Source organism: Dasypus novemcinctus, chromosome 11 (genome assembly GCF_030445035.2).
Source record: "Dasypus novemcinctus isolate mDasNov1 chromosome 11, mDasNov1.1.hap2, whole genome shotgun sequence".
Lineage (NCBI taxonomy): Eukaryota > Metazoa > Chordata > Mammalia > Cingulata > Dasypodidae > Dasypus > Dasypus novemcinctus.
Genome location: NC_080683.1, coordinates 106,788,174 through 106,813,409, shown reverse-complemented (window position 1 = coordinate 106,813,409; position 25,236 = coordinate 106,788,174). Strand labels below are relative to the sequence as shown.

Sequence of the window (25,236 nt, the reverse complement as noted above, 5' to 3'; positions counted from 1 at the left end):
GCCCTAAGAAGAAAAATAAAGGCACATAATAATGGGTTAATATTTCAGTTAAAGTATTCTGAGAAGGTGTCTTTGAAAAGGTGACAATTGAACTAAGACTGTAAAATTAGAAAGTCAGTCATGTGAGAACTTAGAGGAGAAGCAGCTCAGCTTAACAGGGTATCAAGCACCAATCAATATACAAATGAAAGTAGTTGTAATCAGCGAACGCATCTTCCAGAAGTTTGGAAGACCATAATAAAAATATCTAAAAATATCTAATCTGGGCTGAGATTATTCAGAGGTGTCAGTGAAGGCCTTTCGAGTGAATCATCTTAGAGATTAGATCTGAAGATTGAATGTTTCCCAAGAAAGGGATGGAATCTTGGGGCAGCAGTAAGAGGAAAAAGAGCCAATAGGCAGAGAACAGAGCTTGTATCCAAGACCCAGTGGCTGAAGGGAGAATATTTTTTACATCCATACTCAAGATAAATATAGTTTATAATGCTTGAGAAGGGGATTGAAATTGAGGCTATTTGATGATTGCCAAGAGCCACAAAAATCGAATAATTGACTGAGCCAGAATTTAATCCCATGTTTCCTAATGGTGGACTCAGTCTTTTCCTCTAATTCTCTCACATTATTATATGATGCAGCCGGTCCCTTGTGTGTTCTTGTCTCGGGGGACCCTATAACTCATCAAAGAAAGTTTACCTTTGTAGATTGGGTATGACTCTATTTGTACCTAAACTGCTCTCATGTCTCCAGAGTCTGCTCATATCACTTGCGTAAGTTCATACAACCATGGCATCAATTTACTGAATAATCAGAAAAAATGATAGCATTTGACTCTGGTATTCAGGCAGAGAGATGATTTATCATCTGTGTGTACCTGCTTATGTATTCATCTTTGCCGAGCCCTGTTCCAGCATTGCTCTCACCAGAGCCTACTTTTGAAAGTCTGAAGGTGTCTTTGGATACTGGTTGGTGTGATTGCTGTGCTACCGATAATGGGAAGGGAGGTGTGCTTTTGAGTCATTGTGCTCACTGTTTGCCAACTTGTAGCCACCAAAGGAGATGGAGCCTTTTGATTGTGCAGTTAGAGGGCTTTTGAATACTTTATAGTTATATGTGTTTTGAAAAAAGGGCCCTGTGAGGTATTTATTTGACAAGTTATAGAGAGAGAGTCCAAGATTTTTTCCAGGTGCACTCATTTTAGATACAGTCCATTTTTCTGTACAGCTATTTTAAAGAGAATTATTTTGTCATTACTAGATCTTCCTTTTTAATCTTACTCTACAAATATATCTTACCATTGTGTCAAAGCCTGGTTTCCATTACTTGGAGTTAGCCACCTTTTGTAGTTCTAGGAGTGTGGCTCATGAAATAAGTAATTATTTCAACACAATTGATAAAAGGAAAATCCTTAAATTTCATAGGAAGTTTTCCCTTTCATTCTGTCCATTTTCTTTCTATTTATTTTTTTAAAGAGAAGACTGCTATTTAACATAATTGTATTGGTTACGATAGTGCTTTGAATGTGTTATCTAGAGTCTGCTAACATTTTAGCAATATATTTTGATAGATTTGGCAGTTTTGTTTTTCTTTTCAATATGTTTTGTGTTGTTATATATCTAATACTTATGGGGATATTTTGCTTGCTGTTTTATTTGAAAACCAATGTGGAAGAAGATATTTTCTTATTTATCCAGATAACCGCCAGATAAATATTGTTAACCAAAAATCATACCCTTGGGGGTCAGCTGTCTTGAATTGAAACTGTGCTGAAAATTAAGTATGGTGACAGGTCCTATCTCTCATTGGCACTTTTAAAGCTGACATCTGTTACGTGGATACAAAAGATGGTAATTTTAAAGGAAATTTTGGGGCCAGTGATATGAATGGTCTTTAATAGGAGCTGGCATGGTATTGCCTGTTGTCAAAGATGACCCAAGGGTAAGAGTTTATTAGTGCATTTTCTCCTAAACTGAAAGTGACAGGGCAAGCTTAAGGCTTTTGTGTTGTTGTTTGTTACAAATGAAAATTTCACTGCAAAATTCTCATGCTGAAGAGTATTGATCTATGTGTTCCCACAGTCAGAGGAAGAGATGAAAAGTATGGTGAAACACAATGTACGGTGTCATGACTTTACCATTGCTTCCAAATCATTTTGAGTAATGATAATTTCTCCAGCTGTGGAAACCAATCTATATTGGCAAAGAACTATTTACAGAGATGAGATGAAGAGCAGAAGTTTTTACTCAATGTTTCTTAAAAAATTTGAGGTATGAAAAATAGGGTACAAGTTGAAGTGGTGTTTACCAGCTTCAGTCTGAAAACACCAACTTCTTGGTCTAAGTTTTGTTGTAGATTGGTCTGCTCGTTCTCTGCCTCACTTGTAATCTTTTCCTTCCAAAAACTCTGACGCAAAGACCCGATTATGTCTCTCACCAATCAGATTCACAATAAAGTTCTGTAAAATTCTTTGATGGGTAGATTTGGCTCAATTTATATTCTCACGTTAGTGATTTTTTATACTTATCGTATTTATTTGTAAGGTCCAAATACATTTTAAATACTTTAAAGTGAGCACAGTTTTTTTTTGTCTTTGTTGTTGATTTGTTTTATAAATTTTAGTGTCAGTCATTTGCCCTTATCAAAATGCTCAGGACACAAAAGCATTCATTTAATACTTTTATTTATTCCTAATGAGTAACAGTGACGTCCATTTGCACATTGGGGTGAATTTTATCCAATTAACTCTGCCTTACTCATTACATGGACCTATAAAACAAATTTTGGTGTTCAGAACCATAAGGAATTTGGATTGAAGTCAATTTAATACCTGTCTTTGTGTGGCAACACAAACTTGCTTAAAAATAAGGATATTTACTGGCTTTTGTAACTGGAAAGTGCATAGATAGGCTTCAAGTTTGGTCCAGCTAATCATCAAGAATCTGGGCTCTCTCCAACTTCTCATTCTGCAGTGCATGGTTTTGGCTTCCATTCTAAGCTAGGCTATCCGTGTGGTCACTGGATAGCAATCTGGGTACTTATCCTTGGTTACATCCAGTTGGAGATAGAATACTACCTCCAACAACTATCAAAAGAGCACATGACTGCATATTCCAGAGACAACTAGAATGTCCAGTAAAGAGCTTGTTGTGCATTGGATTCCAGAGCACAAACAGGGTTATTCAGAGGAAGCTGACAATTCTACTCAGTTTAGACAAGAACTGAAATACTTCAAGAGAAGTTTACATCTTAAACCTAAAGAACATCCAGAGTGTGTAAGATGGAAGTATGGGAGAAGGTTACAGAATGGAGTAGGATCATAGCATATTTGGTGAATGGTGACTTGTTAATTGTTGCTGAACAACTGAATCCCCTTGCCTAGTACCAGTTCACCCACAACATATGTGAGGAAGGAAAGAAGTACAAATTAACACTAGCTTTGCCTGGTATTGAATAATTATATGACTGCTCATTTTCATAATTTCAACTGACAGTACAAAAAGAGAGATTGGGATTGGGAGCATGTCATCCAAATAGAAATATCTAGGGTAAGATTGAAGCTTTGGTACTGGAAGTCAGGAGGGAATTAGGCTCGGATTGAGTTTGGGTGCTGTTCATATAATGCTAGTTGACCACCCTGCATGGATAAACACCCAGGTAACAGTAGCTAAGGTGGGGTAGAAGATTAGACCAAAGAGGCTGAGACCAGTTAAGGAGGTAGATATGCCACTTTTCAACACCAATTCTTCCTTTATTATATGGTTGAAAGTATTGTCTCTTCCCTTGTCAAATAATGCTAATACAAAGTTTTCAGATTCTGCTTGTTCAATAATTATTTGTAGTGTTTGTTCTACCAGAGCCTGTCTGGGTTGTCTTTTATTTGCTACAGCCCCTCGCACAATCTTTACATAAAGACACTGAATGCTTTTCTAAACATCAGTAAGTAAAATTGTTAATTGAAGCCAGAGCTTTGGGTCTGACTACGGAAGGTGTAGTGAATAGATGGTGAATCAAACGCTCCCTCTCACCAAGAGATGGAGTGAAGATGGCTGGCATAGAGGAAGAATTAGAAATCATTTTGAAAAGATGATGGGTAACTTTTTAAAAAGTATTTGTACCAATCCCTTTCCTTTCTTAAATGAACAGTAAAGGTGATTTTCACTAAGTTTTAGTATGAAATATTTGTTATTGGAAAAGGAATCATGATTTGACAAATATGTTATGTTCTAATCTCTTTGTAAATGCTGGTTAAAAATTACGTCTGCATATATCATTAGTATTTTTGTATTTGGAGCAAGGACATATGGAAAGTGAAAAACACGACATGCTTTTCTAATGCTTTTGCTAGTAGGTGGTTTAAGGCAATGGGATTTCTAACTTGATTCTTTCAACAGACGTTTAGTATCACACAGCATTGATTTTAACTAGATTTCATAGCTCAGCAGCCAGACTCATAAATTCATATAAAGATCCTTTTTCTAAATAGTGACTTGAAGATCCCTTATCTTTGCTTCTAATGTGGAAAACTAGAATTAAATAGGAAAATTAGAATTAGATAGGAAATGCAAATTTAAGCATTTGTATGTTTAATAAAATCTGAAATACAATGAAAATCTAAGAATACATGGATAAAACCACATACTCATTTTCCCCAGTAGACAATCATTGGATATCACATGTGTCAAATTTGGAGGAGACTCCAAATGTCTCAAATTTTAAATTTTACTTTGCTACCCTTGAGTATGATAAAAGAAACATTTGGAGTCTCCTCTCATTCGTAGTAGCTACTTGTCATTCAGGTGATTCAATGTTCGAGATGTCTGGTACATTTTTAAATTCTAAATGAGCAAAAGGATATTAGATGTCCTTATTTCAGATAGTACGCTGTGGTGCAACCAGAAACTGGATACTGATTTGAAATTATTCATATAATTAAGAAATACACGTTCAAAGTTAAAAAGCATTAAAAATCATGACAGTATCTATGTTTATTTGAAAGTAGTAGGGAATTTTTTTTTTAAATTTATTAATACTGACAGTTCTATCCATTTTTGCACACTATCATTATAAATACTCTTCTTATTAATTATCCATTCCCTGAATTTCCTGATAGCTGCTTTACCAAAATGGTAGAGTACAGCACTTGTTTTTGCTTGAGTGGTTATTTTAGTTTTATTTATTTTCTCTTAATTTGTTTCAAAATTTTAAGAAATGCAAGGAGAGTTCTTTCTCAAAGGATTTCTGGATTGTATTGCCATAGATGATTCAAATGTAAACCTCAAAATATTATTTACCATTTGAGGTGATGGTCACTGCTCTTTGGAGTGAAACTTTGGGACTTTGTTTTTGTTGGAGCTCTTGTCTTGAGAATTTTAGTGGGTCACTGAGGAAGCAAGATCTTTTGCATACTAAATGAGTTTTACTGCTAACCTTGGGGAATTTTATTCCCGAGCACTGAAAGCAGGTACATACTCTCCTCCTCAGCCTCTCAATTTCAGTCTCTTGGGGTTTGTGATAAAAGCATTTTGGGCCCACTTGCACCAAAGGGCGTAAACCTATTTCACAGACAAACAGTGTCTTTGTAATTTATATTCCCCTCCCTATGCACCGTTTTTATTTCCCTTATCCTAGACCAAAATGGAAGCAAATAAGTCAATTTGGGGTAAGATTTGTTCAGACTGTCTGTGTTCCTTTGCAACTTCATTGGAAAACCAGCTAGCAGTCTTTATTGAGTAGATGAGGTGGTAATAAGTGCTGTGAAACAGGAAAGAATCAGGAGAGTCTCAGCCTGCAAACAATTTAAAATTTAATTAATTCTATAGGAAAATGTGGAATTATTGACTATCTTGGCAGATACCTTTGACTTAGATTTTTTTAAATTATCTTTTAAAATTTTATTTATTTTATTTTTTCAATTTAATTTTGCTCTTTTAATTATCTTTTTTAAAGTTAATAGATCACACAAAACGTTACATTAAAAAAAACATGAGGTTTCCATATACCCCACTCCCCACTTTTCATCCCATCATTTGTTTTAATTGTATTTTTTTGAAGATACATAGATCACAAAAACTGTTACATTAAAAAATATAATAGGTTCCCAGATACCCCACATTCCGCCCTACCCCACTCCTCCCACATCAACAATCTCTTTCATCATTGTGGCACATTCATTGTATTTGGTGAATACATTTTGGAACACTGCTGCACCACATGGATAATAGTTTACATTGTAGTTTACACTCACCCCCAGTATATTTAGTGGGTTATGGCAGATAGATAATGTCCAGCATCTGTCCCTGAAATATCATTTAGGACAACTCCAAGCCCCGAAAATGCCCCCACATCACGTCTCTCCTTTCCTGTCCCTGTCCTCAGCAATTACCCTGGCCATTTTCTCCACATCAATGCTACAATTTGGATGGAGGAATAAAATATGAATTAGAGTGGACTTACTGATATTCTACTATAGAACTATTGTGACTAGTAATGACTTAGATTTTCACCATATCTTTAAAATTCTATAAGAAAAAAAAAAGATTCCCTAACAACTGAAAAATATCCTGCCAATGTGGATATTCCATGGAAACCCTTTATTAAGTGCTAATTTGGTAAATAATATTGTACTATGAGAGTATTATAGAATCAGGAAGCTCTATAGCTCACAGATTGAAATCACTTGGTAAGAAAAGAGAGAGAATTTATACATTTTTTAGTGACACCGTGAGTCAAGACAGTGATATAAGTGTACTGGTGGGACATTACTTTAGTTAGCGTTCTTGAGTCTCTCCCACTTTCCCTACCACTTAATCTTCAAAAGAGTCAACACCAGCATAGAGTTGATCTAAGAGTTTTGTTGTTCAGCTTTTTGCACTTAGCATAAATTTGTCATTAAAATGTTCAGATCTTTATAAAATCTAGCTAATAATTATTCTGCTTACTGTAAAATGTGATCAGTAAAATGTTTACTGAGTCCAAACAAGGAAATACATAGAAAACAGAAAGCACTCATGAAATGTTAGGTAGAAGTCTTCCAAAGAAGGCAGAGAATGATATGTACGGATTTATTCTGAATAAATCAGTCAAAAATCAACTTGTTTAGTGGAGTTTATCATATTGCAGAAAGCACTTTTCCTTCTCCATCTGGACTAGTGCAAATGATGTTATTCCCTCTTCTAAGAAACATTCAGTCTAGTAAGAATTAAAAACAAGCATAAGGTTGACACAAATATGTGCAGATAAACATTTTTATTTGGTTAGCCCTCTGGGTGGATTGTGTTCAGTTCTTAGTTATTAGATTTTAGGAAAAAAGGAGAGGTTTAAACATTTTAGTGTTAAAAGTTTTTGAGGATTTAAGGACTGAGAACTGGGCAGAGATTAAGTAATTATGGCAAAATATGTAGCAACTCCTCAGTCCTATATGTAAATCCAAAACAGCCTCTCCTTTTGTGCTTTATCTTTGCTCTGATGTTGTTCTTTAGAGAAATCATGACCCATAGATGTGTTTTCATCTCTTACAAGGTATAAGGTGGGGGTTAATTATAAACCTTATGGTATAATTTGGAAGATAACTTTTTTTTTTGCGCTCCAGTTTCTTTTTTTTTTTATATGTAAAGATTTTTGATTAATTAATTTCTGCCCCCCTCTCCATTGTCTGCTCTCTGTCCATTCGCTGTGTGTTCTTGTGTCTGCTTGTATTCTCATTAGGTGACTCCGGGAACTGGTCCTGAGACCTTCCTCAGTGGGAGAGAGGTGATCATTCTCTTGCACCACCTCAGCTCCCTAGTCTGCTGCATCTCTTATATCTCCTCTGTATCTCTTTTTGTTGCATCATCTTGCTGCCCCAGCTCTCCATGTGGGCCAGCACTCCTACATGGGCCAGCACTCCTGCATGCGGCAGCACTCCTGCATGTATTCCATGCAGGCCAGCACTCTGCGTGGGCCAGCTCGCCACACCAGGCCAGCTTGCTTTCACCAGGAGGCCCTGGGCATCGAACCCTGGACCTCCTATATGGTGTAGATGGGAGCCCAATTGCTTGAGCCACATCTGCTTCCCAGTTTCTGCTTTTTGAGCCCTAAAAGAGGACAATAATTTGCTGTTTTTCTGCCATTTTGCAATTTGGAACAATACGTCTACATGAGGGCAAGGAATCTGTCTTTATTTTTAAACAAAGAAATAATAAATGAATAATTATGTGTAGCCTTGTCAGGAAGAAATTTTATCCACATGGTTATTTGTAGTGAACTAATTGCTGTTGCCATTTTCTTTTGTCTTTATGTGCATCTTTGTGTATGGAGGTGCACTCTCCAATGGCTTCTTTTCACCTGGAGAAAAGACAACACACATACACACACACATACAAAAAAATCCAAAACTCTGTCCTTTTTTGTTCCACCAGCCTTTAAATGAAGCATCCCTTTCTAACACTCCAAATTTGTTTCCTATACAAGTAACTTGCCTCCTTAATCTGTAGTAGGCATACCAACTTCCACAAGCGTGCTCGTGTCTTTGGGCCTTTACACTGTACACTTGCTGTACTCTCCGCTGCTTTTTTCTCACATAAACACATGCTTTCACATTCTTATTTCATTCAGGTTTCTGCTCAAATTTTCTTTTTTCAAAATAGCTGAAGGCCAAATAATGCTTATTTTCTAGTATGGAAGAGATTCCATCTAGATTGCTTTACAATATTGTCTCCAAAGTCATTTAGCTCTATATTTTCAAAGGATCTTAATGTAATTCCTCCTTTTAGTTAGTATGTGTAGAACAGATATACAAGAAAATGGTCTCAAAGTTTTTTTGCACTGTTGGGTGAGATATAGCCAATAGAAATATGTATGTTGATTGACTACTTTCTTCATTCCTTTGGCTTTTATTTTATATCCTCTGAGCACCTAGAGCCTTACTTCTTCTTCACTGCCACCGCTTTCATTCATGTCACCCTCTTCTCTTTCCTGTACTTCTATAAAAAACATCCCAACTGGTCTCCCCATCTCAAAATGGGCCTCCTCCAAATCATTCTCCACACAGCTGCCAAAGCAAGTTTTCACACAGAATATGTCTGAGGATGCTTTCCCTGGCTCCGCTGACTTCCTGCTCCCAGAGTAGGAATTCCAGATCTCTCATCACCATCAACAAAGCGTTTCTTATCCAGCCTCTGCCCTTCTCACCAATCCCTCAGGAGACTCTCCTTTGCTTGTCAAACTCCAGCAGCGCTGGTTTTCTTTCCCTTGCTTGACTGAACCATGCTCTTCTCCACTTTAGAGCCTTCAATGCTCCTGCCCCAGATTTCAAAACATAACTGCACTCCTGACATCTGCCTCCTCTACTAGATTGGTGGAGTCAAGGATGATTTCCTTTTGCTAGTTCATGACTGTGTTTTTATAGCCATCACTGTGTCCCAAACCTGGCAGACGTAATCAAATATCTGTCCGGTATGGTATGGAAAGTGCAGGATCGAAGGTGTGGCGTGCAGGACTGCAGCCTCAGTGCTGCCTTCACTGATCGAGAATGCACTGTGGAGGGGTGGAGTCTTAGCTGGCCCTGGACAGATGATGGGTAGGCATCTTTCCTTAAGATAAGAAAAAGGCATTTCAAGCAGAGAGAACGGCATGGGAAAACACTGTGGTCTTGCAGACTAGTATTAAATATTAGCTAAACCACAGTGGTTTCCCAGGGAGAGAAGTGTGAGATGAGCCTAAAAGTTAACTTTGAGGCCTTACTCTGGAGGGACTTGAATGTAAATTTATTGTTTCATTTAATTTGAGAATCTTTGGAGATCATGGAATTTGTTACTCATGAGTTCTTATCTGTCTCAGGAAACCAGCACTGGCGATGGGTTGGAGGGTGGTGAGGTGGCAGGGAGTAAGATTAAGGACTTGGAAAATCATGTAAGCTTGAATGATGAGGTGTACTTGAAGGAGGTTGTGGTGAAAGGGTGGGTCAGGGGTGAGAGATTTTGGGAGAAATACTGAGAAGAACATTCTAAAATGACAGAAAGAGTCAAAGGACACTTCTGGGTTCCTGGCCTGCAATGCCAGGAGTAATTTGGTGTTATGGACAGAAATTTAGATGACTTGTAGAAGTTCTTTGAGAGCATAGATGGTAATTTCAATAGTAAACTTTGGGATTAGAATGCTAAGAAGACATCCAGGTTTGAAGACTTTAGGCATGCAGAAAAAGGCTTAGACTAATTATAGGGTATTAAAAAGGAATTCAGCAAAAGATTAATTAAATAATAGGTACTTAGTGCATAGAAATTCTTTGTGTTTAGTAAGTTTCCATTTCATCGCTTGTAGCCAATACTATTAGATTTTTTCATGTTGTTAAACTTCGATAAAAGGGATATATTCAGTTATACACTTAAAAAAATAGTTAACATGGGAAATTTTATGTCATATATGTATATGGAACTACAATAAAAATTTAACAAAAAGGTGTATTCAATTAAATGGAAAATTTAGAAAGAGAACCCTGACATGGTTAATTTCATATCTTTTCTTATAACTATATTAATAATAACTTTTTTTAAACTGCTGACATTAGCCACACATTAAAACACATATAAAATATAGCATGTGTAAACATTCCTCCTGCTGTTTCACGTACATTCCTCGTCTCAAGTGAAATTGTATTCCTTGTCTTTGTAAAAACTTTTTTCTTCATAGAGATAAAGCAACCTCTCAAGAAATTTCACTTTCTCTGCTCTTCAGAATTTGATTGCCCCTGATAATAATGCTCCTAGACCTGTCTTTTTCTCACATCAATTTTTTAAAGGGGTAGGGAGGAAGGGGACTTCCTTTCTAGAAATTTTGGTCAGCAGCATTTCCCAATCCTCAAAGACTGTCATTCATTGTAGCAATGGTTTAAAAATATTTACTTAAAGGTAGATAAAGAGCTTCCACCTCCCATGATTTTCTGGTGTTCAAACCCCCACTAGGTTTGGCATTTCTGTATATTATGCAGGATTATTAAAAAGTAGTTACAATGACCAACTGGCTGATGCATGATAATGATGAAGAGCAGGCTGTTTGGAATTCAACGTGGTTGGTAGAAAATGCAAGATGTCAGAGAAGCCGTATATTAAAGAGAATTTGAATTGGAAACTGAATCCCAATCTGCCACTGGGAACATTTTGATCATTTTGATTTATTAAACTTTTATAACAGCATTCAGATGGAGCTGAATTAAAACCCTTTAGTCTTGGATAGTTTATGGTACATAGAACCAACGTGTTACTGATGTCATTTTTGAAGGTTCTCTTAGCAATCACTGGAGAATGAAAAATTGAACAGGTGAGAGGCTTGTTTTGAAAGACAGTTTTACCTCGATTCTTACTTCTAACTTTAAATCCCTCCCTTTTGTTTGCATTGTGTCAAGAATAAACCCAGTGTTTCCTGCTTACTAAGAACGTTAAAGGCCTGAGTTTTACTAACAAACATGTGAAATTCTGAATAATCAATATGATACTGCACTACTGCATTTACATATATATTACACACTGTCTTTTTTTTTGTCTGCGTGTTTGTGCACTTGGATGCCTTAGGGTGTCTAAGTTTATGCTCCTGAGTTTTTCGGATAAACAGTCTAATGATAGAAATAGATACTGCAATTCTGAAGCCTAACTTACAAAGATAAAAAAAGAAAGAAAAAGAGAGAAGTGCATTTCCCTACAACTATTGGAATTGTGTAAATCAGGTCTTTTAAAAATCATCTTTCTGCATCAGCAGCCATGATAGTCTTTTCTGAACGGTGGCTCCATAATAAAGAGAAATCAATTACTCTTTGAGAAGCACCGGGGGTTAAAGGCATTACAGGTGCACGCTCGGTTTTGCAGCCAGGAGAAGGTACTTAGCTGTGAATCAGGAATGATGCAAAAGACAGATGAGACAGAGTTCAAGGAGCGTAATGTGAGGGTCCAGCACTATCATTGCAAGCTGTCTCCACAGTAATGATGGATGGTTTGGTGGCAAGAGGTAATAATACCATGTGATGAAAGATGCATCTCAGCATCTTGAGCCAGAGTACACCATCTACCTGTTGGAAGTTCAGGGATGTAATGATTCCTCATTTGCAACCAAATGGGTATGCTGCATTTAGCAACCCAGATTTTTGGCAGCTGTAAAGGAAACTAGTAGCATATCAAACACTCTTGCACATTGTACATTTAATTACCTCATATTTATGCATAGTAGTTGTTGACAGGATCTTGTATGCTATGCTAATATGGTAGGTAATTTGTTACCTCCAGAAATCACTTTCCATGTGTCTTGTGATCATTATCATGAAACATGATAAATGATCTGGCCCATGAGATATAAATGAAAATGAAATGGATAATTGGATTCTATGTCTAAATTGTGGCAGCAATAGTTGCGGCAATTATAGTTGAATTTATCTCATAAAATGCATTTGGCAATATATAAATGACCTTTAATAATCTTGAGGCTATACTGTCATATGAAACTGCTCTAAAAGGAAGAAGTTTTTTAGAATTATCCAACGCTTAAAGTTTTCTCTTTTCTTGACTTATCCACCTCTGTTTTCAAAGTATCATGTTTAGCTACAATGGGTTTAAGCAATTGATACAGATAATGTTTTTATACTGATAATAAAGTGCTGTTATAGATTCCTTGATCGAATGGTTTAAGAACAGTGTAAAATATAGTTGAAATAGCTTTATAGTTTTATAGTTTTGTGAATAGCTTTTGTCAGTAATAGCACGTGTCTTTCTGCTGGATGATGGAAGTGTGCCCTCTCACTATATGTGTATATTTTCTTCCATTCTTGTAAGAGTTCTGAAGTATAGAACACCAAAAGGAAACAATGTTTAAATATTGACTTTTATACTTTTTCTCCCCATTCTTTCATTCATTTTAAATAACACATTATTTTATTATAAACATAATATCACTCTAGTTTATTCTTTGACTTAAGAAAAATGGTTACCATTTTTGAGCTCTCACGCTAGGTGCCTCTTCTCTCTATTTCCAACTAAAATGAACTACTCCAGATTTGGTTAATAGTAAGACTCCTTCTGTTGTCTCTCACTTTTATATTGGTCAGATAGGATTAGAAAGTTTTTACTGTATGCTCTGGAGGAAGTTTTCTCCTCTACTTGCTTAATTTTTGTATTCAAGGTAGGAGAGTGCTCTGAGTAACTCTTCACCTTGAAAGTAAAATCATGAGCCAAATTCTTGGAGAAATAGTTGGAGAAATATTTGGAGAGTAGTTCCATTTCTTCTTTTATCTAAGTGAAAACTTAGAGAGATGCTATTCGGTGGACCTCCAGTGTTTTCCTGTTTACTAACAATGACATTGCAGTCAAACTTCCGTAATTGTCAAAACACTAATGTCCTAAGATTGACGTGATCTCGAAGTAATATTAAATAGAAGGAAAGTTTATGTTCTCATTCATAATTCAGAGATTCTACGGGAAATGTTGGCACTGGAAAATAATAGTAGATCGTGTATAGTTAAATTCAAAATAAATCATTCTAAAGAGCCTACAGTTGCAAAAAAAGGAAAAAGTGTACCTGACGACTTGAGTGCTCAAACTTTTGTACATGGAGTTCCTCTTGTATCTTATTATGCCAGGGAGTCTTACATTTTAGAAGTCAAAAGAACTGATGTAATGAAGTATATGCAAAAAGCAATAATCTATGAGTGATTTAGCAACTTTCAAGAGAATTTTGACTAGATATTTGCCATAATTGCTTACTTTAAATTTTAAATCATATATGATGAGATTCCACTGTACTTTAAAGGTGCTTGAGTTAGGGGAGTTGCTCCTGGCAGGAGTTGGGGACTAATTAGATACATAGTCACTTTTCTCTTTAGTTTTTGCTTTTTATTTCTTTTATTTAAAAAAAAATCCTAACTGAAGTATAGACATACAGGAAAAGTTTACATTACATATAAAGCTCAATATGTTTAGCTTGGTAACCTAGACACATGCGCCATCTGCACCAATAAATGGACACTGCAGCACCTAGAAGTCCCTCTCGTGCACCTTCCCAGTCACTGACTCTCCTTCTCCAGGGCCATGACTGTCCTGGCTTCTAACAGCATAGCGTAACTGACATAAAAGTAATCCTATGTCTTGCTTTTCCCATTTTAACATTAAGTTTGTGAAATTCATTTTTTTACATGTAGCTGTAGGTCATGTGACATCAGACATCATTATTGTAAGAGACTGTTACTTGACTGCCACATTTTACCCATTTTACTGATGACAGGCATTTGAGTCATTTTCACTCTGAGCTGTTTATAACAGTTCTGCAGGAATATTCTCATACATGACTTTTGAGGAACATATGTACCTGTTTTAGATGAGCATGCATCTAGTAATGGAATTGCCAGGTCATAAAGCATGTTTCTATTCAGCTTTGGTAACTACTGATGAATAGTTTTCTGAATTTATTTGTGTCAATTTATACCACAACTTTCAGTTTATGAGAGTTGTGGGTTGTTACATATCCTCACCAACACTTGGTATTATCCTACCTTTCATTTCTCATTATCTTCCTGTGTTTGTTTTTTTATTTGTTCTTGAATGCATTTAATTAACAAACATTGATTGCCCAATATGCCAAGCACTGAAGATACAAACTTAAAGACAAATAATACAAAGTCCTTGCCTTCAGGGAACTCAGTATCTAAAGAGAAACAGAAAATGTACATAAATCTCTTTTAGAAAAAGGTGAATTTATTTCAGGCTGGAGAAGGTGTAGAGAAGAAAGGCTTATTGACATGCTGATTCCTGAGTTGTGATTTGAAGATGAATGATATTTTGCTAAGTGGCTAATCCAGATGGTATACAAAGGGTGAAGGTGGGATCAGTACAAGAACATGTATTTCCCTTAGAAAGTGCAAGTCGTTTAATATGAACCTGTGGTTTGAGTTGAAGAGCAGTAAGAAATTAGGCCTGGTGAGAAAGCGTGGGCTAGAACATGAAACAGCAGCATAATTTATGCTTTAAAATTATCTTTAATTTTATCTTTAAAGTTTACCATCAGCCATTTTAAGATGTAGTGACTGTTCCTTTAACCTATTGTTCTATAGTAAACCACCAGGTAACTTAGTACCACAAAACAATAACCATTTTATAATGCTCATAGCTTCCCATGGGCCAGAAAATTAGAAGGGGTGAGGCAAGGATGGCATGTTTCTGTCCCATGATGTTTGGGTCCTCAGCTGGGAAGTCTCAAGTCCAGTAGCTGAAGGTGACATCAGACATCACTGTTGTAAGATACTCTGTTCTAGCAAGTTCCAGGAAGGTAGAATCCTCTGGAGACTTCTTCACACACGTGCTTGCCACCTGGTCTGGAATAACTCTACTGACTGACTGAAATGTTTGCAGGAAGGTTCAGGGCTCCAAGGTCGGATTGCAAGGGACAGAGGGGAAGCTCCATGACATTTGTGAACTAGCTTCAGTCCCATTTCTTGAGCAGTCACACAGTCACAGGGTGGCCCAGGTTCATGGGAATGGAGCATGGACCCAAAGTTTCAGTGGGAGCACCGTCAAAGAAGGTGGTCATGTTTTCAAACTGCCACCATGACTGTGTTATCTTATGCTTTCATTGGCTCTTCTATGTGGTGTCTATCATACTGTAATATTCACAAAAAGTATCCAGTGTGGCTTTGTTATTTTATTCCTGGCCGTTCTGCTTGTACTGACACCCTGGCATGGAGAGCACAGACCTGTTCTTCCTTTTATAATTGAGATGTGATTTTATAAAGCTGAAAGCGTAATTTTACTATTGGTAAAGTATCTGTTTAACATATTTGCATTTATATATTAAGATAAACTAACTTTTGAAACAAGATTAAAAATATCCAGGCATAAATTAGTGCCTTTGCTTTTTTAAACATATCAGCATGCCAAATAGGCATAATACATCTGGTATATTTCTATGATTAATTTCCCAACATACTTTCTTGACATTTGCCCAATGCTGGTTTCTTAATTTAAGAAAGCTATATTGAACATAGACATAGATGTTTGAAAATATAGGTGCATGGGTTTGGACCAGGAAATGGTACCTTTCAGTTATAATGGAGAGAGCCTCACCTGTCAACATTTGTAAGTGTGTCATTTTTAAAAAATGCACACCAAAGAAGCATGATACTTTCCCCCCTTTTTATTATTACTTAAAACAGTAGATTTCCTTTTCCAATTCTTATCCTTAGTAATCAAGTTCACTGATGAGGTGTTTAAAAGATTTTTCAACATCCATGAAAATATTTACAGATTTTATTTGTCATACTTTTTATTAAGCAAATTTTCAGTTCATCTTGCTAATGTGGAGAAGGATGGGAAACCAGAAGTTCATGGAAAGAATGTATGAACAATCTGGGTTGGTAGCCATATCATGCCTTTTAATAAAAATGTATATTTATCACAGCAGAATAAGGAGGCTACTTGTCACTAAATAGCAAAAGTTGTGAAAGACGAACCCAACCCCTCAGCTGTTTAATTGCATTACTTATATTACTATTCTAGAAACTTTCCCATGTTATTTTCTGACAGGTCACAGAATTGGTACTGCCTTCCGATATTTTATGGTTTATGTGATATAACTGATATTTTTGGTGTCTTGATGCTCCACTGCGGTGTGGAAGAGTGCGGGTGGTCAAATGGATTGGAAATAAAAGATCTCTTGCTGGTTCAGGCTGTCACACTCGTGCCAAAAATATGTGCAGTTAACGTGGTTAAATACCTCTAAAATGTCACCAACTTGTTAAGTTATTAGATAGGTCTGCAATTATTCTTGTCTGCCTCTTATTTCCATCAGATTATAAAATTGGGTGTAGTGATTTTATTTTTGAGGGCACTTTGGCTCCTGGGGGGGCCAGGTATTTTAGCCTATAAAGGAATGCTAACTCAACTGGACAATAAAATAATTATGTAGAAGCCCTTGTAATAATGGTGACCACAATGGTGACTCCATTTTTTGTGGCATTGCCTTGTCTTCACTCTTATGCCTGTAGACCCTTGAGATATTCATAAAAAACCTTCTTTATTCAAAACTTACATAGAAGTGCACAGAAATCTGTCCTCCAGTCCTCTGCATATGTCACTTGACTCTTTTACCCAGTAACTAATTTTCAGTGAAGATTCTTTATTTTCTGATAGTATCAGCCATCTCTTTTAAATTCCTAGAATGCTTAAAGCAGATTACCATGAAATGGCTTGGCTTAAATAATGGGAATTTATTAGTTTACAGTTTGAGACTGTGAAAATGTCCAAATCAAGGCAATGCTTTCTTCCCACAGACCAGCTGCCAGTGAACCTTGGCTCTTGTGTCACATTGCAAGGCACATGGTGGCATCTGCTGGTCTCTCCCTTTTCTTCTGGGTTTTGCTGATTTTATCTTATTGCTTCCATGATGCTCTCTCTCTTTCATCCCCCGCCCCCCCCCCCCCCCCCCCGCCTCCACTTCTTAGTATTCATTCTGTTTATAAAGGACTCCAGTAATAGGATTAAGTCCATCCTGACTAAGGTGGATTACACCTTAAAGTAGCCTCATCAAAAGTTCTACTTACAATGGGTTTATGCCCACATGAATGGATTAGATTTAAGAACATGTTTTTCTGGTATACATGCAGTGTCATGCCACCACAACATCTAACCCAGCAGGGCACTCTGTTTTTGTTTAGTTTTGTCTCAAAAGTGAGAAATGTTCAATAATTGCTATCATGTATCTTCCATTTCCTTTAAGTAAATATCCTTTGGGAATCTTCACATTCCAAAATTGAATTGGATCTGTATAAACTACTGACAAGACTTCTTTGAATTTTCTGAAAATTTATGCTTTTTTCAATTGAAAAGAGTCCTAAAATTATGACTGCTCTGGGGTTCATAGCACACGCATAAAGACTATCAATTAAAGGAGGTATCTGTATGATGATAGTCTTGCTCAATTGGTTTTACTCTGTCATCACAAATTCTTTTTCATAAAAAATAAATGCATCACTTGTTACATCAAGGGTTATGCCTGGCCATTCTCTTCCCTCCAGAGTCATGTGGAAATAACAGGTAAATAACAGTTCTCCTGATTGACTTTGGATAAATAGTCTTGGATTTTACCTGCCTGGGAACCAAGGTCACTGAGTGGAGGGGGAGTACGTAGTGGCTGCTAATTTCCTTGAAAACAAGGCCATCTGTTGCTGACCACACATGTGTGCAAAGCCCATGCGTCATTTTGAATCTGCTTGGAATGATCACCAAGCATGTATTATTATGAATCAATACAATGGAGTGTTATCTGCAGGAATCATGCTGGCAAATTTAGATAGTGTTTGATTACAATTTAGAATTGGAGAATTCTTCTAATTGTATAGATTTAAATTTCTTAAATTATTCAGATTAGCCTTGTGAAATTTTTTAATGTATTTATGATATGTGGAAGACTAAAAAAAATTTTAATAATTTTTGCTTGATTATTCTATACATATTACATATTCATGTGTTTGTGTATATATTATAGTGGAAATGTAATGTATATAACTTATAAATATGTATTAGTGTCAATATATGTTATAGACAATTATATGTAGTGATTTTTTTCCTCTTTAATTTATATCTTTTAGTTTATTGGATTGAGCCATTGTATCTTTTTTTTAATGATTTATTTTTTATTTATTTTTCTCCCCCCACCCCATTGTCTGCTCTCTTTGTCCATTCACTGTGTGTTCTTCTGTGTCCTCTTGGATTCTTGTCAGCAGCACTGGGAATCTGTGTCTCTTTTTGTTGTGTTGTCTTGCTGCATCAGTTCTCAGTGTGTGCGGCGCCATTCCTGGGCAGGCTGAACTGTCTTTCGCGCTGGGCAGCTCTCCTTATGGGGCGCACTCTGTGCACGTGGGCCTCCCCTATGCGGGGGACACCACTGCGTGGCAGGGCACTCCTTCTGCGCATCAGCACTGCGAGTGGGCCAGCTTACCACATGGGTCAGGGGGCCCTCGTTTTGAACCCTTGACCTCCCATGTGGTAGGTGGATGCTCTATCCATTGAGCCAAATCACTTCCCCCATTATGTCTTAATATGTGTTCATATAAAATGAATATGAATGGTATTATTCCATGTCCTTTGCCTAAAATTTAGAATGAAATAAAAGTCTATCTAATTTAGGCATATTTAACATGCTACTGGGACATATATTGTCACTGCCAAGCAACTCAGTTTCCCTCCTTTCTCCCATCATAGATACATATATATATTTATTTATATATTCTCCTACCTCATAAAGGTGACTAATGAAATGGTGATAAGATTGCCTATTTATGGCCATAGGCTTGAGAGAACTAAACAAAGAGTTAAGACTTCCCTGATTTTACTACTGACCTTAGTGCTACTCTTGGAATCAATTAGATGCTCTTTCCTTGAAATGCTGTGAACAGTTTGAATTCTGTTAGAGCTTAAAGAAGGTTTAAATGACCCCAAGAAATCTTCTGCTTTTATTAGCTTATGACTCATTCAGAGGGATACGTAATTTTTGTCATAATTTTTGCATGAGGTTCACTGTCAGGTGGCTTGTAGTTCTGACATTGGCTTTTGTAAAGTTGTTGAATTATTGCAAGTAAGTCATAATTCTGAACCATTTTATTGCATAGATGTTAATGAGGAAGTGTAACTGTTGGTCAAGGTGATTTAGTTTGTAGTTAACGATTACACAGGCTAAAAAGCAAATAACTTTACTTTTCAAAATTCCTTCTCTTTTCATACATCCTAAATATGAACCTACGTTTTCTTATGGTTTCTGCTGACAGTTCTAAAACAGTGTGCTGCTGCCATGCCTTTTTATTTCAGGCAGGTAATAAAGTTATTGCAGCAGTGTTTTCATCAAGGTGAATAAAATGCCATGGCAATGTATAGAATATAAAATTCAGTATGCAAAATTTGCAGTTTCATTGCTGAAATGATTCTTCTTATTTCAGCACTTTAGGTAACAGGGAAGAGTCATGTCATAGAGATTAAATACCACAATTCCACAGATCCTGCAGTTTAAAAAAAATGAGTACATACCATTAAATATAGTTATTTAAGATGAAGAGTGGCATATTTTGCATCAGAATTTTTTCCTACACTAAATCACATTTTTGTCCAAAGAAGTCACATTATTGGTATATATTTTAATATTAGTACAAGTGGATATATTGGATACCATTCTTGTTTGATATTCTTAGTACGCAAGTTATTTAAAAATATATATACATGGGTAATTTTCCCACACGTGGAAAATACTGTTTATTAAACAGTATTTAATTTAATTGATCTGATTTTATTAAAAGACAAAAAAGAATTATTACTAGGTTTGTAGCTATGCCATTTTTTACAAGCAGGATAAATCATTTGATGCCACTTGGTCACTAAGCAATTGCTTGGAAAGTGCTCTTTTGTTCCAGTCAACTAACTCCTTTAATTAAATAGTAACATTTTGTAGGTGCTGTGTATCAATGTCAGAGTAATTGGCTAGCTGCATGGTTCATGGGACAAGGTGGTAAATCTTATTTTTGAGGACTTAATTTCAGCATCAAAATAAATAAACAGATAAAATAAATACACACAGTTCTGTCATCACTGTCTTCAAATGGTGGTTCTCACACTGAAATTGCAGCACACATGTTCTTGTGTAAGATAGATAGAATTGATGTAGTTAAGTTTGTCTTACAGTGGCATGGGTAATTTTTGCTTTTTCAAATCATTCTTGAGCCAGCTATTCATTCTCTTAACAGTATTGACACATTTTTCAGGCTCTGCAGTAAACAGTGGGGATGTAGTGATGAGTCAACTGTAGAAGCACGTGACAAGTTTTACTGGAAACAGATACAGGAAAAAGCAAAACCACTCCTGGTCCCTCAGTTCCCATCTCTGCAGTTAGCCCATTTGGTGGTGATGGTGGTCGTTTTTTACCTAGGGGAATATATTTTTTTGCTTTGTAAAATGAAAACTTTAAACATTCAAATGTCCCTTGACGTTATATATATTTGCTGTGTTGTTACATAATCTTCTTGAGTGACATTCTTGAAGTTTGCATGAAAGTCTATTGAATAGATGTACCATAATTTGCTTCTCTGTTTTCCTGCTATTTAATATTTTGATTGTATAGGTTTTTTTTTAAAGATTTATTTTATTTATTTCTCTCTCCTCCCCCCCCCCATTGTCTGTTCTCTGTTGTCCATTTGCTGTGTCTTCTTATTTGTTTGCTTCTGTTGTTGTCAGCAGCACGGGAATCTGTGTTTCTTTTTGTTGCGTCATCTTGTTGTGTCAGCTCTCTGTGTGTGTGGCGCCATTCCTGGGCAGGCTGCACTTTCTTTCGCGCTGGGCGGCTCTCCTCACGGGGCTCACTCCTTGTGCGTGGGACTCTCCTACACCCCACGTGTGGCACGGCACTCCTTGCGCGCATCAGCACTGCGCATGGGCCAGCTCCACACGGGTCAAGGAGGCCCGGGGTTTGAACCACGGCCCTCCCATGCGGTAGACAGACGCCCTAACCACTGGGCCAAGTCTGCTTCCCTGAATAGGTTTTTTTGTGTGTTTGTTTTTGCTCTTCTGAATAAACATTTAAATGATCTCCTTATAAGAAATTCCCAGAGCTTGAATTATATTGGCTCATGAATATGCTTATATTTCTGGATACATTTTGAGAGTGTAATATATAATCAGTTGACTTGCCTATGAGCATGTGAATAAATGATCCCCATACAGGGCTTGCACCCCTCACCCTCAAAATTGTACTCTGATGCTCTTTTGGAAAATGGAAAAGTGAATGACACAACTTTAGGTCAGCATAAGCAGTGAATTGAGAGGGGAAATTATTGTTTGCATTGCTGTGTTTCTCCAGAGGAGCCTGTTTGCTTTTGGGACTGGAAAATTCTTCATTGTGTAGGACCATACTGGGTGTTACATGATCTTAAGCATCACTCACTTCTGTCCATTTAAAGCCTCAACTCATATGAACAACTGCCCTCAGTAGGCAATCATTGAGAGGGAATGAAGAAGCTCTCTTTAGCTGGATGCAATTAATAGTGATCAAAATACATAGTAAAAACAATAATCTATTTTGTTAAAAGAGGGCATTGATACTTAAATGCAATTTTCTTTGATTATCACCTTTTCTAAAACCTTTTCTACCTACTTACGGCTGTAAAACCATGTGTGCTTATTTCCTGGATCTCTGAAGATTTTTTGTGAAACACTGTGAGTGTGGGCATACGGACCATTACGCATACTTTGATAATAAACCATAGCCTTGTGCTTATGCCCACCTACTTATCATGGTGATGATAATGGCTAAGGTGGCTCGCTGTGATTGATACATTGTCAGGGGCTGGTGTAGGGGCCACAGATTGGATAACACCCAAACTTCATGATATGTTAGCATTAACTTCATTTGACCAGTGCAAGCTTTTGAGTCACTTGATTGATGTGATTTGAGAAAGAACTCCATCAAGTGGAGTTTTATTTTTTAATAATTATTATTATATTTAAAGAAGTTTTAGATTACATGTTTGTTACATAAAAAATATAGGGGGTTCCCATATGCACCACTCCTGTCCCCTCCATACTTTCCCACATTAACAACATCCTTAGTAAAAAATTAAAAATGGCAGAAACTCTGCACGGTAGGAGGGCCCCCTCCCCTGAGGTGTATAAAATCCAACACTCAGGCAGCACAGGTTTCAATCCTGACCCAAGCAATTGGCCTCTCCAAGGGGACATGCCACAAAGGGACCTTTTCCCCTGCTCTCTTTTGGGCCCTTTGTGCTGTGTAAGTATTATTGGTCATTTGCTGAAAATCTCTGTTGTGTCTAAGCCTGTGTTCCCATGGTACACCGTAATTTGTTGCACATTGACTGGCTAAAGAAATGGTTAGAACTGAAAATCTGAAATATCAGAAAATATAACAGCATGAAAATCACGAATAACTATTACTCTTCTCAAACGTATCTGAGTTAAATCTCATAAAATGTGAGTGCATAAGGAACCTTACTAAAATTAATCCCCAAATTTTCAAATGTGTATTTGTGTTTAAACATGTAAAGAAAGATGCAACAAATTCCATTGTCATACATATAATATTAAATACTCAAGGAAAATGCTGCTGGTTATGTGTATCCTGCTACCCATATCTTATGGAAGAGAAAAACATCATCTGTAAATGAGTGTTATTTTGAGTTTCTTAAAACACTGAAGTATCATTACATTATGCTGTTATCCTATTGAGGCATAATTTAAAATCATTTAAAACTCTTATAGGGTAACTGGTAAATAAATGCCTGAATTAATTGGTGTTCTGATGTTGTTCTTCTTCCCTTCATTCTCTCTAATGTCCATTGCCCTTTACATGAGTATTCAGTACATTATTTGGAAGAAAATTAAACAAAAAGTAGCATGAATTAGTGAATTTTGTTGTTTAACAGGACCTGGAAGTGGGTCGACATTTCAGTGAAGAAGATAACTGCCGCTGTAGAATAAAATTGGTTTTGAAGTGATTGTTCATTTCTGTAAATGAATGATAGTAAATAAGAGAAAATATTTGCAATGTCAAATTTATAGAAATCTAGACCTGATTTCTATAGCCATTTCAAGTAATACTTTTTCCCAACTCTATTTCCATTTTTAAAAATCACAAATAAATAGTAAACCTCCCCACACAATTTAGATAAATTATTACTTCTCTTATAATTTAGAAGGCTCTGAGCCTAGCAAGGAAATACTCCTGAAAGAAATATTTTCTTCACACAAACTTTCTACCAACTAGATAAAAAGTGGAGCTTAAATGTCTTCTAGGAGGGAAGACAAGATTCCTCTCTGTGTCTGTAGTTGGCTGAAATATGTTGACCAAAGGTAACAGGTCCCAATCCTTGGGCACTGTGAATGTTACTTTATATGCAAAAATGGTTTTTGTAGATGTAATGAAATTAAGGATCTTGACATGAGGAGATTATTCTGGATCTTCCAGCTGGGCCCTAAATCCAATCACATGCAACCGGATAGCAGAGGAAAAGGCAGTGTAAACAAGGAGGCAGAGAAAGGAGTGATGTGGCAAGGAATGCAGCAGCCACCAGAAGCTGGAAAAGGCAAGGGATCAATTTTTTTTTCCCTTCCATGTGTTAGTATCTCTTCCTCCACTAACTCCACATATCCTATTATGAAATACCTGGCCCAGTAAACAGGATGGCAGAGTTTCATCAAATTATCAGTTGCATTCATGGTTGTTTGCCAGTGGCCACTGGATTGTGATGAAGCTTGGCCTTGGTCCCCTATTTCCTCTGAGAAGAACAGAGCCAATCTGCTGCTCCTGGGTTCTTCTCAAGGAAGAATGGAGATCTTCACAGGAGGACAGCTGGGCCCAGGAGACATCATCTTCCAGTACATTCAGAGTGATGAGATCTATGAGGTGATAAATATCCTGAGCAGCATGTATTGGAACATTCTGGGCCACCAGTGCTTTATCAGCGTGAATGCTGTTGTAAACCATCTTCTTAGACAAAAACTTACTCCAGAGAGAGAAGCACAGCTTGAGGCAAGCATGGGAACCTTCTATGCTCCAACAAAACCATTCCTGGATGCAACTATATTGGAATATAGAGACCAAACCAGCAAATATGCAAGGAGATTCTTCCACCATTTACTCAGGTACCAGAGATTTGAAAAGGCTTTTCTCTTGGCTGTTGATATTGGTGTTCATGACCTGTTTCTGGACATCCATTACCTTGCACTAGATAGGGGTGAATTGGCACTAGCTGGAGTGGTAAGGAAATGAGCTAGTGACATTGATGTACAATCAATAACCTTTGGAGTTGAACTCCTGGGGTCCTTGGACAGAAGTGATATGCTAAACAAAGCTTTTGTTGGACTATCGTTAGCAATTCAAGGGGACGACACATTTCCAGACAATCTTCCTCCCTCTTGTTCAGTCCATAGCTGCATTATTCAACAAAGAGTATTGAATGGTTCTTGTCATAGTCCAGTACCTGACCGAAGGAGTGAACTTGAAAAGGACATCTGTACTGGATCTTTGATGGCTAAGAACTATAATTCAGAAGAAGGGGAACTAAAAGAAGACTGTGGAAAAGGAAATTGGAGATGGTGGTTCTCTCACAGTGGTTTAGTTTGACTTGGTGTAAACGTAAGAAAAAAAAATTTAATTCAAAAAAGAAATATGCCCTTTTCTTCTCTAAACTTTTTCATGACCTGCTGCAGATTAAAATTTCCCTGTAAGGACTAAAAAGAG

General features: G+C 36.8%; 1 protein-coding gene across 7 annotated transcripts in view; it reads left to right on the top strand.

Moving 5' to 3' along the window:
• PTPRK (protein tyrosine phosphatase receptor type K) overlaps positions 1 to 25,236 on the top strand; it is a 575,029-nt gene that overhangs the window by 295,950 nt on the left and 253,843 nt on the right. The gene's annotated exons all lie outside the window — the stretch shown is intronic.